At 33.5% G+C, this 13010-nt stretch overlaps 1 protein-coding gene across 1 annotated transcript in view; it reads right to left on the reverse strand.

Moving 5' to 3' along the window:
* The window catches only part of GPATCH2 (G-patch domain containing 2), a 172774-nt gene that overhangs the window by 137782 nt on the left and 21982 nt on the right, over positions 1-13010 (reverse strand). The gene's annotated exons all lie outside the window — the stretch shown is intronic.

Consider the following 13010-nt stretch of genomic DNA (forward strand, 5'->3'; position numbering starts at 1 on the left):
GATACTTACATGAAATCATGGTGCTACTCTGTGTATCTCCTTCTCCCCACTTTTTGATTCAAAAATGGATCTATGACAACAATCATCTAATGACCTCCTAAGTGCTTGTTTTATGAATTTGGCCCTTACTCAAGAAGTTAGACTGAAAAGTCTTTTAATCTCCTTCTGAAAAGAATTTACTGGATTGCATTTAAGTTCAAGTTCAAGGGTATTAAAATGTACAATGGAGAGTGAAAAAGGTGCTCGGTTATAGATTTTAACTTCTTAACTAGAAAACTGACTCAATATAGATTTTCTAATTTACAATGAATCAAAAGAGAAAACAATAGACCATAGCAAAAGTGGCACAAATGTATCAAAAACCAAATGAATAAACATTTGAGGAGATTTATTATTAGAAATTGCAATAAATTTTGGAAAGATGAATTGATTTTAGTTAAAAGGTATAACTGACAATTTATTGGGCGGGAAGATGCATTATTTTCCAATTGTTATCCATCTACAGTAAAACTGATTTGTGTCCTACTGTATTTTATGGAAAAGGAGACTGCAACTTTCCGTGATTTAGATTAAATGTATTAATCATAACCAGGCACTGTGAACTATATATCTACTATTAAAGAAGATTTTTGACATTTAATTCTGTAGCAATATTTTGGCTCTGTACCACTCTTCCTAAATCCAATTCCTGCTACAGTTGGCAGATTTCTCCCTTTTAATTTTATGAGGCTTAAAGTAGCATTTAACCACCCATGCGGTAAATAATGCGGGATTAGAAATATTTAGTGTTTTGTTTCCCTTTCAGGAGTGGTAATCCATCAAATCCAAAAATGTTCTCTAAAATTTTTCTATATTTTTGGCAATCTCTAATATATGATATCATAAAAATTATAAAATTAAATAAAATGCATTACATAGCCAGAATAGATCTGCTTTTCTAAAGAACTGTGTTAACCCAAAAGAGCAGGTAAAGATCACTTTGAACCAGCAACATGAATCCCTATTAAAAAAAAAAACAAAGTAAAATAAAAAAATATGGATTAAAACATGATACTTGATTAGAACGTTTTCATTTTATTCCCTTGGGTAATGAATCTTAATGAGTGTGCAAATAATTTCTAGGCAGTTTAACCATTTAATATCCATCTAAACCACATACTATTGAAAGACAAAGTATTAGAGATATATAGGAGAACAGTTATTAAACATCTAGTTGTGCTAGGTATTTGGCTAAGTGCTCTATAAATGTAAAAATAAATTTTAAGTTTAGTACATCATATGGTGCACATTTGCCCCCAACAAATAAAACTGAATCCATAATTTTTTCATACAAGTGAGGCACAAGACAAAAATGAAATGCTTAACCTACAGAAGGTAATATTTCTAACTATAATTTAGAATAGTAACAAAACACCTTTACATTTAACATGTGAGCTTAAAAAGAATTAAAAACTTCAGTTAAAAAATACAATTCTGCTATGAAATCAAAATAACCACTGGAAGTAACATTGACTTTAAACAAAATCAAATTCCAATTTTTAAATTTTCATTTATATGAAATGTTAATTTTGCTTATTAATGAATCCAAATTATTACAATAATCACACTATAACTGCATGTGGTACTCTGAGATCCATCAAAGTAATAAAGTAACTTGTCCAATGAGTAATTATCTATATTTAATCTATATATAAAACAAATGGCCCAGAAATGAGTAAAGTCTGTAATTCACTCAAGACACATTGATGCCATATATTCATAGTAGGAACATCTAATTTCTTCATGCATATTCATGTCTTAATTCACTTTTAACAGTTCATGATTATGATTGTTATGAAAATAAGTGTATGTCCTCAAAGTGTCTACATGAAATCAAAGTGTCTAAATGAAACCACCTACCAGAAATAAGATAATGTAAAAAGAAAATATGTGTATGTGTGTGTTTGTAAAGGCCCTTTTTTCATATATAAAGTGTCTGCCTTGCCCTTCCTGGCTTCATAGTGCTACACTGCAGAGCTGGGAGTTATACATTGGGAAAAATAGGAGGAAAGAAAATTCATCCAGTCAGCTAGACAGCCAGCACCTCTAAGTAACATCACAATGGAAAGCAAAGGCATTTCAAGAACAATCATATGATCAACATACACAATAATGTGTTAAAAATGTGTTAGTAATATATACGACACATATAACAATTTTCTGAGGAAACAGGATGACTCTGAGATTATGTTCAATCAAGGAAAGAGTTAGTTTAATTGGTTTTTCCTATAAACAGACAATTCCAAAGATTGGGCCTGTACTAGTGCTTTAAGAGGCTAAATGAGGAAGTAGGATTAGGGAAAAGTTGTGATGTTAATAAATATGAAGAAAGCTAATGCCAAATTCATAGCATGAATTACTTACTTCAATACAATTTGCAACAACTTAAGAATTCGACAATAAAAATTCGTAAATCTTTCCTCAAAATGAGAACCCAATCAAATTTTGAAATGGACCACTTTCACAAGTTGACAAGAAATTTAAATGTCAAGTCTCATGGTATTTTCAAAAGCTAACATTCTAAAAAGCTAAATCGTTATAGCTCCAGCTAAAATACAGAAAAGAGAATGACTTCTGAAAATTTTCGTATGCAAAAGGACTGGAGTTCAGAAGACCTGGCTCTGATTGTTCATAATGAAGCTAATTCTTTGAAAATCACTGAGTCCACACAATGGAAATTACAGTAATACTTATACCACAGGCTGGTGGAGTCTATAAAGATGTCCTTTACGAAATATTTAATGCTATTTTAATATTTATTGCTGTCACTAACCTTTTTGGATATGGAGAAACCAAACTGATAGGTAACAAAAAAATTTACCTTTTAATAAATTTGAGAAAGAAAAGATTTAAATATCAGCGAGGACCTAATAAGTTAAATCAACAGATAATACAGGAAAGGAGAGAAAACATATGTGAGGTGAAAACAGAAGAGCTGACAGGAGGGATGGACAGCATATTTACAATGTAATGTAATGATGAAAAACTATTATACTGAAAAATAAAACATGTATCCAATTCAGTAGATTTAACTTGATCAAACACAGAGTAATTATTTAACCAATATATTCATTAAATCAACCAAACTATATAACTAAGATGTATTTTATTTCAGCGGGCCACTAGGCCTATCAATTTTTTACAAATTCAAAAATTCATTGGAAATATTTGTACCCTTGAAGGGGAAGTAGTATAGCTTGAAGGCTAAGACTTTGGGGAGTGGGTCACAGGACCAGAGTTTAAATCCTGACACTACTGATTACAAGCTGTGACCTTGAATAAGTCACTTAAGCCATTTGCCCCTGTTCCTGGTTTATAAAATGGAGAGGAGAATAATATTTGCCTCAGTAGCCTTTTTTTGAACATTAAATAAATTAACATACATAGAGAGATTAGAACACCACCTGGCAAATAATAACTCAATAATGTTAGCTAATGTAATTAATAGTAACCAAATATTTCTGTCCTTAAATATTAGCTACATAAAATAAAAGCTGATAGAATTATTTAATAATATACTAAAATGAAATACTATGCAGCCAAACAAATGAATAAAAAATAGGTATAATTTATAATCTCTCAGACTTTTTGTAAAGTTTAAAAACCAAGGTTCAGATTAATCGATACTGTATGTGCACAGATGGGTATGGGAAGAACTGGATGTGGGACAAAGACTTTCCACTGGATACCTTTTGTCCTATTTATCCTCTTGTCCTTTTGTCCTCTTAAAACCTGTGAATCTATTACTTAAAAAAAAAAAAAGAAAGAAAGAAAATCAAAAGAAAAGAACACTAGCTAGCACTTCGCGGTAAACATAACCCACTAATCACACAATGCAGCTCCCTCTCAAAACCCCACTAAAAAGACAGTAAAGAATAAAAAGGTATAACTCCACAAGGACAAAGCGAATAGGAAAGAAGATACCACCAGACAAGCAGAGTCAACAAAATCACAGAAGAAAACGAAATGGATGTGTGGCCGGCAGCTCAGCTTTCTCTAGCAAAGGGGTAGGGAGAGGGGGTGATAATAAGTAAGTTGACTGAAGCAGCAGACTCCAGAAAGGTTCAGAAATTGGAGGCACCAGACACCTCTTCAACAGGGAATTGCTGGAAAATTTATTTTTTTAAATTGATCCCTAATCCCAATCCTTGGCCACACAGTCATACAGTGTTACCACCCCTTCCATATATCCTAGCAGAAGCACAAACAGTGTATAAGACACTGTTAAACTAGAAAGGGGCCATACCTATGGACCACATGATATACCTTTACTAAAATTAAGAGAATTCAGGGAAAGTCTGCAGACTGAGGGCTCCCTGCCCTCTGCTTTGCAATCAGAATGTTGGCGAGTGGAGGCAAAACACTAATCCACTCCCCACTCCACACGCCTTGAGGCAGGAGATTACTTATTAGGGGGTTATTTCAAAGGAAAATCCCTATGGATAGCAACATTTAAGAGTTCCCCAACCAAAAGGTGAGCATCTGTACACTGGGCATCCGAGCAGCTTTTTAGTGCTCTCTCAAATGGAACCTTATCTGCATCACATCACTAAATACATAAAAGGACAAATTAAAAACAATGAAGAGGGAATTCTGTGGTGGTCCAGCGGTTAGAACTCCGTGCTTTCACTGCCGAGGGCCTGGGTTCAATCCCTGGTCAGAGAACTAAGATCCCACAAGCCATGCGGCATGGCCAAAAAATTAAAAAAAATAAAAATTAAAACAATGAAGAACTTAGATACTAATATTGGTAGGAAAGGATGTTACTTAAGGTTGTACTGGCCATGTAACTAGTGGTGGAAAACTCCCTAAAAAGCATAAGGTAATACCCAGTAAATTCCTATCAACATTTTAAAAATTATTAAACACATACTATGGGCTAGGAGCTGGACCCCTGTCACTCAGGTGCTACACATACTTGGGGACACAATGCAAACATAAGAAGATGAGTAAGAGTATAAAATAGAAAGGTCACCCATTAATGAATGAAAGAATGGCAGAGACAGCAGATGCAATGGCATTTCAGACGATGCAGTGATCTCTGAAGTGTGAGGAGTTGGGGAAGATTTTGACAAAAAGGTATGGAGCCTGAACTGTTCCTTGAAGGATATGAATCTACCAGTAAGAAGAGGGGTGCACTGTTGTGAGCAAATGTAGAGAAGGAACGAATATGACCGAGTAAGGGAAGGTTGATGGAGGGGTGGGACGCTGTGAACCTAAGACCATCTGGAAAGGAGTGAAGTGTTGTATATAGGTCACAGGTAAGCAGTGAAGGTCAGAAGGAACAAACCTGAATTTGATGATAAAGGCGTGAAAACTATTTTTTGACTAGGGTATAAGCATGTTTTAAAAATGTTTCCTTGGAGTTACATGTGATACAGATTAGAGGGAGGAAAACCGGAAGGAACAGAGACCAGGGAGGAGACTAATGTACTATCAAAATGTAAGGTTAGGAGTAACTACACTAGGGCAGTGATAGATGAAATTTGGAAAGAAAGGGTTAATATGACAAACAAGGAAAGAAATGAGATTCAGACGTGTCTAGGTGTGGAAAGAGTGGAGGAAGACAGAGATAACACATAAAACTAAAACTTTAAATGAAGAATGAAAAACTAGTTAGGATCAGTGCGTCCCTTAGCAAACATCAGTGCGTCCCTTCTCTCTCTCTCTCCCTTTCCCAATTAATTTTTACTAGCCAAACTGCAAGGTGCTGGGGGACAAAGACATATCTCACTTCCCACAATGAACAGATCACAAGCCACCATTACATGTGCATACAGCTGAACCAAGGAATCTATGCCTGAAAACACAATTAAGCAAGACACCAAGTTTCTGAGTCAGAGGTCACATATACTTATTTATCCATCCAACAAATGATATAAAATACTCCTTTAAAACATATTTGTGGATCAGAAAATTAAAAGAATCTATCAAAGATATATGTAAATGAAGTGAGATGAAATGAAATCTAAGTAATAACTTTATTTTCAGGATTATGTAGTTATTAAAGAAGCATTTTTAGACTACAGTACAGGAAACCCCTTTTATTTATAAGACTTCTTTGTGAATTCTCAGTTGTTCAAATTGACCTTCAGTTGGAGGATTTGCAGGTGACTTCAATATAGAAAGTACCTGTTAAATATTATTTGGAAGTGTTCTACCCATCACTGATTTTGAACTTTTCTGATATTAGATACCTGACATATCTGAAGGCATATTAGAAAACTGAGTTTTATAGACCATCAGAATAATTCTATCAACAACATAAAAGACAGAAAACCAGAGTGGAAGCTTTGAAGAAAGTGAAGTGTTTGCAGCATTTCTGTTTCCCTGATTTTGATTAAAAAAAAGAAACCAAGAAAAATATTGGGAACTCTGGCAATGTCACCATAATTTTAAAGAGCAACAAGGAATGGAATCTTAAAAATAACACAAATGAATCTACATACAAAACAAAAACAGACTCGGAGACATAGAAAACAAACTTATGGTTACCAAGGGGAAAAGGAGGGGGAAAGGATAAATTAGGAGTATGGAATTAACAGATATAAACTACTATACATAAAACAGATAAGCAACAAGGATTTACTGTTGCACAGGGAACTATATTCAATATCTTGTAATAACCTATAATGGAAAATAATCTGAAAAAATGAACATTCATAACTGAATCACTTTGCTATACATCTGAAACTAACACAATATTGTAAATCAATTATACTTCAATAAAAAAAATTTATCTCACAAAAGGACAATCAGTGTGATTCTACTTACATAAAGAACGAAAACAGGATTTAGGAATACATATGCATGTGGTAATTTTTAATGTCAGAAGGTTGAGATACACAGAGGAATTAGAATCTTCTGTTTCTGAAGGTGGGTGATGACAATACGGGTATTTGTTTTTCTGTTATTCTGTAAACTATACATTTATATCACTTATGCACCTATCTTTGTATAAGATATTTCTCAATAAAAATCATGCCATACATCAAAAAAAAAAAAGGCAACAAGGAAATGGGTCTTCAGTCTACATTTATGGAGTCAAATAGTTACCAACCAGCAGTCTTAATTTCTAAAAAGAGCATTTTAGAACATATTGCAAAGGTTTCTTTTTTCTTTTTTATTTTTTGATCATGCTGTGTGGCTTGCAGGATCTTAGTTCCCAGACCAGGGACTGAACCCACACGTTCCCTGCAAATGTTTCTTAGGATACAACAGAGAAGAAAAATATTTAAATGATAAGCATCATAATCTTTATAAGAAGTATTTTTTAAAACCGCAAATGTTTGCAATCCAATGTTTTTAAGGAGATTCATTAAAAAGTCCATAGATAATTTCTTCAAAAAAAAAAGAAAAAAAAATCAATCTTAAAACAAGCCATTTTTTTTACTAATAAAGTGAATGACCTAAGAATTTGTATGCAAGTACCAATGTGAAAAAAATGAAAAGAAAGCATGGCATTTCATGATCTTTAAAAATGTAATCAAAAGACTGGTTGCCCTGCATAATATTTAAGTAGCCATTAAAGCATGAGAAAAACTATTAGAATATTAAAATATTACATTTCTGAACATACATTATGATTTAATCTAAAGGGGAAAACCAGAATAGTATATAAATATTTGGCACCTGCAAACCTTCTTTAAATAAAAAACAAAACAAAACATTCAAAAGCACCAGAAGTAATCCTGTACTTTACAAATAAAAGTGTCCTTTTGCCATTTGCAGGCCCACGTTTTGTGGACATTTAAAAGCCGTGGTCAACCTGGTCTGGAATCAGGAGAGATGTCTAGGACATAACCCAACTTCCTGAATGAACAGGTGTGAGTAATGCACACTCTTGTTTCTTTCCCCATGTTGTTAATAAAAGCAATGAGAAGAAGGGCACTAGATCGACCAAGGCTGAACATTATTCCAGCCTGCAAATCATATTCTCTCCAATCACCTTCATATCCTGTAGTTCACTATTACATTACCCTGTTTAATTTTCTCCGTGGCCATTTTTACGTACTCACCCTCCTCCCCAACCAAGTTTATTTTTACTTACTAAAATATAAGCTCCAGGGAACCTTGTCTGCTTTATTCACCATTGTAATCCCTGAGACCTAGAACAGTATCTAGCACATAGTAGAGGCTCAATAAATACTTGTTGAATGAATGGATGCTACCCAAAAGTTGATCAGAAAATCAGATCTGGTAAAATAAAGGGTTCAGTCGACTGTGGACCCCACCTCCTAGGGGAACAGCTAGAGAGCTTTAGACTCCTGATACAGTCTTAACTTGTAACCACCCAATGTACGCTGTATACCACTGTCCATGTGATCTTTCAAAAGAGAAATCTGATCCACTTAACCCCCCAGATATTACATCAGTTCACATGCATTCCCGCGCACCACAAAAGTCTGAAATGATATAACTCCTGCCTACCTTGCCAACCAAACCCTGTCTACCGTACACTCAACACAAGCATACCTTATATTTCAGCAACACTGGATTCAGTTTCCCGAATATTCCATGCCGTTTCAAACTTAGACTTGCCCGTTCATGTTTTTCTGTCTGCCAACTCCATTCCCAATGAGTTAGTGAGCTCCAACTCATACTTGCAGTCCCAGCTAAAAGATCTTCCTCCTGTGTGAAGTCTACCCAGAATTTTGCCAAGTTCCATTAGAAAGGGGAGGAAAGGAATAAGAGAAATACAGAGGATACAATCACAGTTGAACTGAAGTAGAAATGTGACAGAGGCCAGGCACGTTACACAAGATTGGAGGGATAATGAAGAACCACGGAGGGCAAAGCAGGGAGAACAAGATGAAACAGACAGCAAGGAAGCAGGCCTGAACTGGCTAATGCTAGAGATCAAGAAGAAGGTACCAAAAACTATCTGAGAAACAAAGAAAAGGATCAGAAAGTTGGATGTGGGTCCACAGTGGTTAACCTGATGGAAGCAGTAAAACATTTTAATGATTATTTTTACTACGGCACACACCTTGACTGTGCTCACTATTCAAGACAGCAAAGAATGCTGCCAGGATTTCAAAATAACTCATACTTCCAACAGCATTTTGTAGGAAGGAAGGTTTTTTTATGAAGAGAATTTATTTTTTATTTATCAGTAGCATGACAAAAGAATAAACGTCCAGACTGCATTAATTCTGGTTTACTAATGGAAAAAGAAAAGTTAAATGTGTAAGTTGTAAACATTAACCTACATTACAGGGATGTTCTTAGGATTAAATGAATCAGAGTATATAAATAGCACTTAGAAAAGTATCTGACATATAGTAAGCATCGTAATAAGTGCTTGCATTCATTGCTAACGTTCGCTTTGCCAGGTTCCAGATTTCTGAAACATCACAAACCGAAAAACAATATATGAAGCCAAAGCAATTCTAGTACTAAGTTATCAGAGAAGCAAGCATAAGTAGTTTAAATAGATGGAGAAAAAAGTATATGTGGCCAAATTTGACAATATTAAAATACCAAGATTGAACATATGTTTATATAATTTTTCCTAAAGGATTTTTAAGACTAAATATGGAGAACAGAATAAGCATTCAAATACCTGCTGAAGGAATGAATGCATTATTATATATCTGTACTATCTGAATTTGTATATATTATACAAATATTCTACTTTTAGTAAAGTGTAATATAATACAAATATTATATTTGCATTATATACAAATATATATATTATTGTAATATAATACAAATATTATACAAATATTCTACTTTTAGTAAAGTGTAATATAATACAAATATTATATTTGCATTATATACAAATATATATATTATTGTAATATAATACAAATATTATACAAATATTCTACTTTTAGTAAAGTGTAATAGAATAAAACTAAATATCATTATTAATACAGATACTATTTTTAATGGGACAGAATAAAAAATTGTTAGATTTGTATTTTCAAATATCAATTATGGATATTAAATTTATATGACATGAAATATAAAGTTGTGAATAATCACATTGAAATAGAGAATTTTAACTCAAAGAAGAGACACTGTTAAAATGTCTTCTGTAAAAGAAATATTTATTATAAATCTATTAAGCAGTACTTTTCAATGATATAATATCTACTTTATCTCAAAATAAATTCTAAGACAAAAATATAAGTTTCTAGTGTGAAATCTGGAGCTCATGTTGACTTTGAGATAAGATTAAGAACTAAATTATTAACATACATAGTAACAGATTAGAATATACATGATACAATATATATTTAGAATATAAAAAATTCTGAATATGTATTCTTTTTGTATTCTGCAAAGTATCCAAAAATGCTTAAAGGACACAAATGAATATCAATTCACAGAGATTATAATTAAGCATTTAGTTATTGAAGTCCATTGAAAAATATTAGATAACTAGTTAGCACATGGTCAAATTACAGTTGAAGACATATGCTGGGAATATATTAAAAAATCATTTTAGGTCTGTTTTCTGTTATAAAATTTCTCCTTTATCTTAGACTAGGCTAAAAGAAAAGTTTATGTAGTTCCCTTATTTAAACCAAATCCACTTAAAATGGGCCTCCTGTTGTAAAAGGCTATAAATCGGACTAAATATTTCTACTCTAGTATCCTAAGAAACAATAAAACAACAGTTGAGTAAGACATACAGAGTAAATCACTATAGTATCGTTATCAGTATGCCACTCATGAAATCCTGTCTTCTATGACTTCATAAAAGGGAAAAATATTATAATATTCCTTTCTCTTACAGAATTGACTCGAGTCTGAACAGATATGTTACTGCATTGTTGAATACAAACAATATGCTTATTGTAAAGCATGACAATTTAGATTAAGGATTGATGTTCACATTTTTTTTTGAATATTTAAATTTGATAAACATGTATTAAATAGTCAATAAAATCAGATTCATTTTCTTTGCTAGAATAACCACCACCACCATCACCATTATACTTTTTCTCATTCCAACCATACAAAAAAACTGGACTGAAACAATTATAAAATCTCAAGACAGAACCCTATAACCCTTACGTACAATTCTTTATGTAATATTTATGTTGGATTTCAGGTACTATATTTTAAATGGAGCCATTTATTTCCTGATCTTTCAACAGACTACTCAATTTGAATGCTAATTTAGATAAATGTAACACTGTGGAAAGACCATCCATTTCAAGAAAAGAAGATCAAGATCTCTCATCCACAGAACACACTGATTAATTAGGACGCTTAGGGGTAGCACATCTCAGCTAACTTAAATGCTATGCTTAAGTCAGGTTAATCGGATTCACTTTGCCAGTACAGTATCCCAAAACTGATTCTGGGACGGTTCATTATTCTGAAGATTATCATTCTGAATTGTACCTGATGCACAAATTCTGGAAATACAAGAGATTCAGGGTGAATCTCCTGGATAATGGCCCCGTAATTATTATTTCCTTAATTCTCCTAAAAGAGGTGAATATAAGAGGCTGATTAGTTGGGCTCCAATAACCTAGTGCCTTATTCTAACAGAAGGACAGCAATAGTTAATTCCTCTTAACATTAAATTCTCAGGAATTTATCTGGATTCTCCCTTCATGTACATGGACAAAATTACTTTTAAGAATCAGATAACTCTGGACCAAAACCTCCTAAACAGTGCCGGTCTTTCTACAAATAAACAGCTTAATAATTGCAGCGGTTGGGGTAGGTGGGGTGCAGAGGAGAAATTTAGAACAGGTTTTTTAGTTTGCAGTTAAGTTTTGAGATTCAATGCAGTGTCTGTCAATTTAAAATTCATTCAAAATTATTCTTCACAGACAAAATATTAAACACAAGGGCCGGCTCAAATATGAATGAGGTACAAAAGAAACACAAAAGGCTGCAATCAAAAGCACTTTAAATATTAAACATGAAGGGATATTATATATAAAATATGAACAGATAAGTTTTAAAGTCTAAAATTCTACACTTTGACCCATGATACAACTGTTCTTTGCAACATGAGCTTCTGTGTTTAATATATCTAATAATATGTGTGACTATCATTTATTTAATATACACTCTGTGACAAAGATGGTGCTGGACCCATTATGGAAACACAATCTCATTTAATCCTGACAACACTTCCGCAAAGTAATCACTGTCCCTATTTACCAGAAAGAGAAAATGAGGTTCAAATTGTAATTACAAGTAAAAAGAAGAATCAGAGTGGGGATTCACCAACGTCTGACTTCAAGATCTGTAAATTTTCTACAATACCACTTTGCTCTTCTACAAAACTAACTGGAGTCGATCCTCACTCCAACTTGTAGGTCCTACATATGCAAATTTGCATATCCACTAAAATTTATTTGTAACCCCCAAATCAATACTCATAGTGCTTTCACGGTCATTCACAGACGTGAGAAAAGCAATGAAAAATTTGAGTCACCTGAGGCACATGTGCATGCCCTACTGAAGTCAAACAAGGCAACACTGCTTTCTTGTTTTCAGCTCTTAATACCGTAAACAAGTGTCCTTTTTGTGGTTATTTAGTGCCATGTTTTCCACCTTTTCGCGCTTTCTTTGGTGATTCGCTGTGTTAAATGGTCCCCGGGCATAAGGTTGCAGTGCTGTTTGCTGCTGCTAAAGCACAAAGAATGCTGTGCTGTGCCTTACGGAGAAAACACATGTATTAGATAAGCTTTGTTCAGGCACAAGCTATAACGCTGTTGGTCATGAGTTCAATGTGAATGGATCCACAATATATGTTAAATAAGGTGTTTTTAAACGAAAACATACATAAAACAAGGCTATGCATTGATCGAATGATGAAAGTGTCACGACCAAAGGCTCACAAGAACATAACCCTGCGTTTCTCTCAGGAGCAATGGGTCAGCATTCTCTAATTCCGTGTTGCCAGCAACTTTATAGAACATTACTATGGTGAATAATGAAAACTCTGATTGAAAGTTTTTCTCCAAAAATGTTTACATTAATATTTCAGTAAA

This window comes from Globicephala melas, chromosome 1 (assembly GCF_963455315.2).
Source record: "Globicephala melas chromosome 1, mGloMel1.2, whole genome shotgun sequence".
Lineage (NCBI taxonomy): Eukaryota > Metazoa > Chordata > Mammalia > Artiodactyla > Delphinidae > Globicephala > Globicephala melas.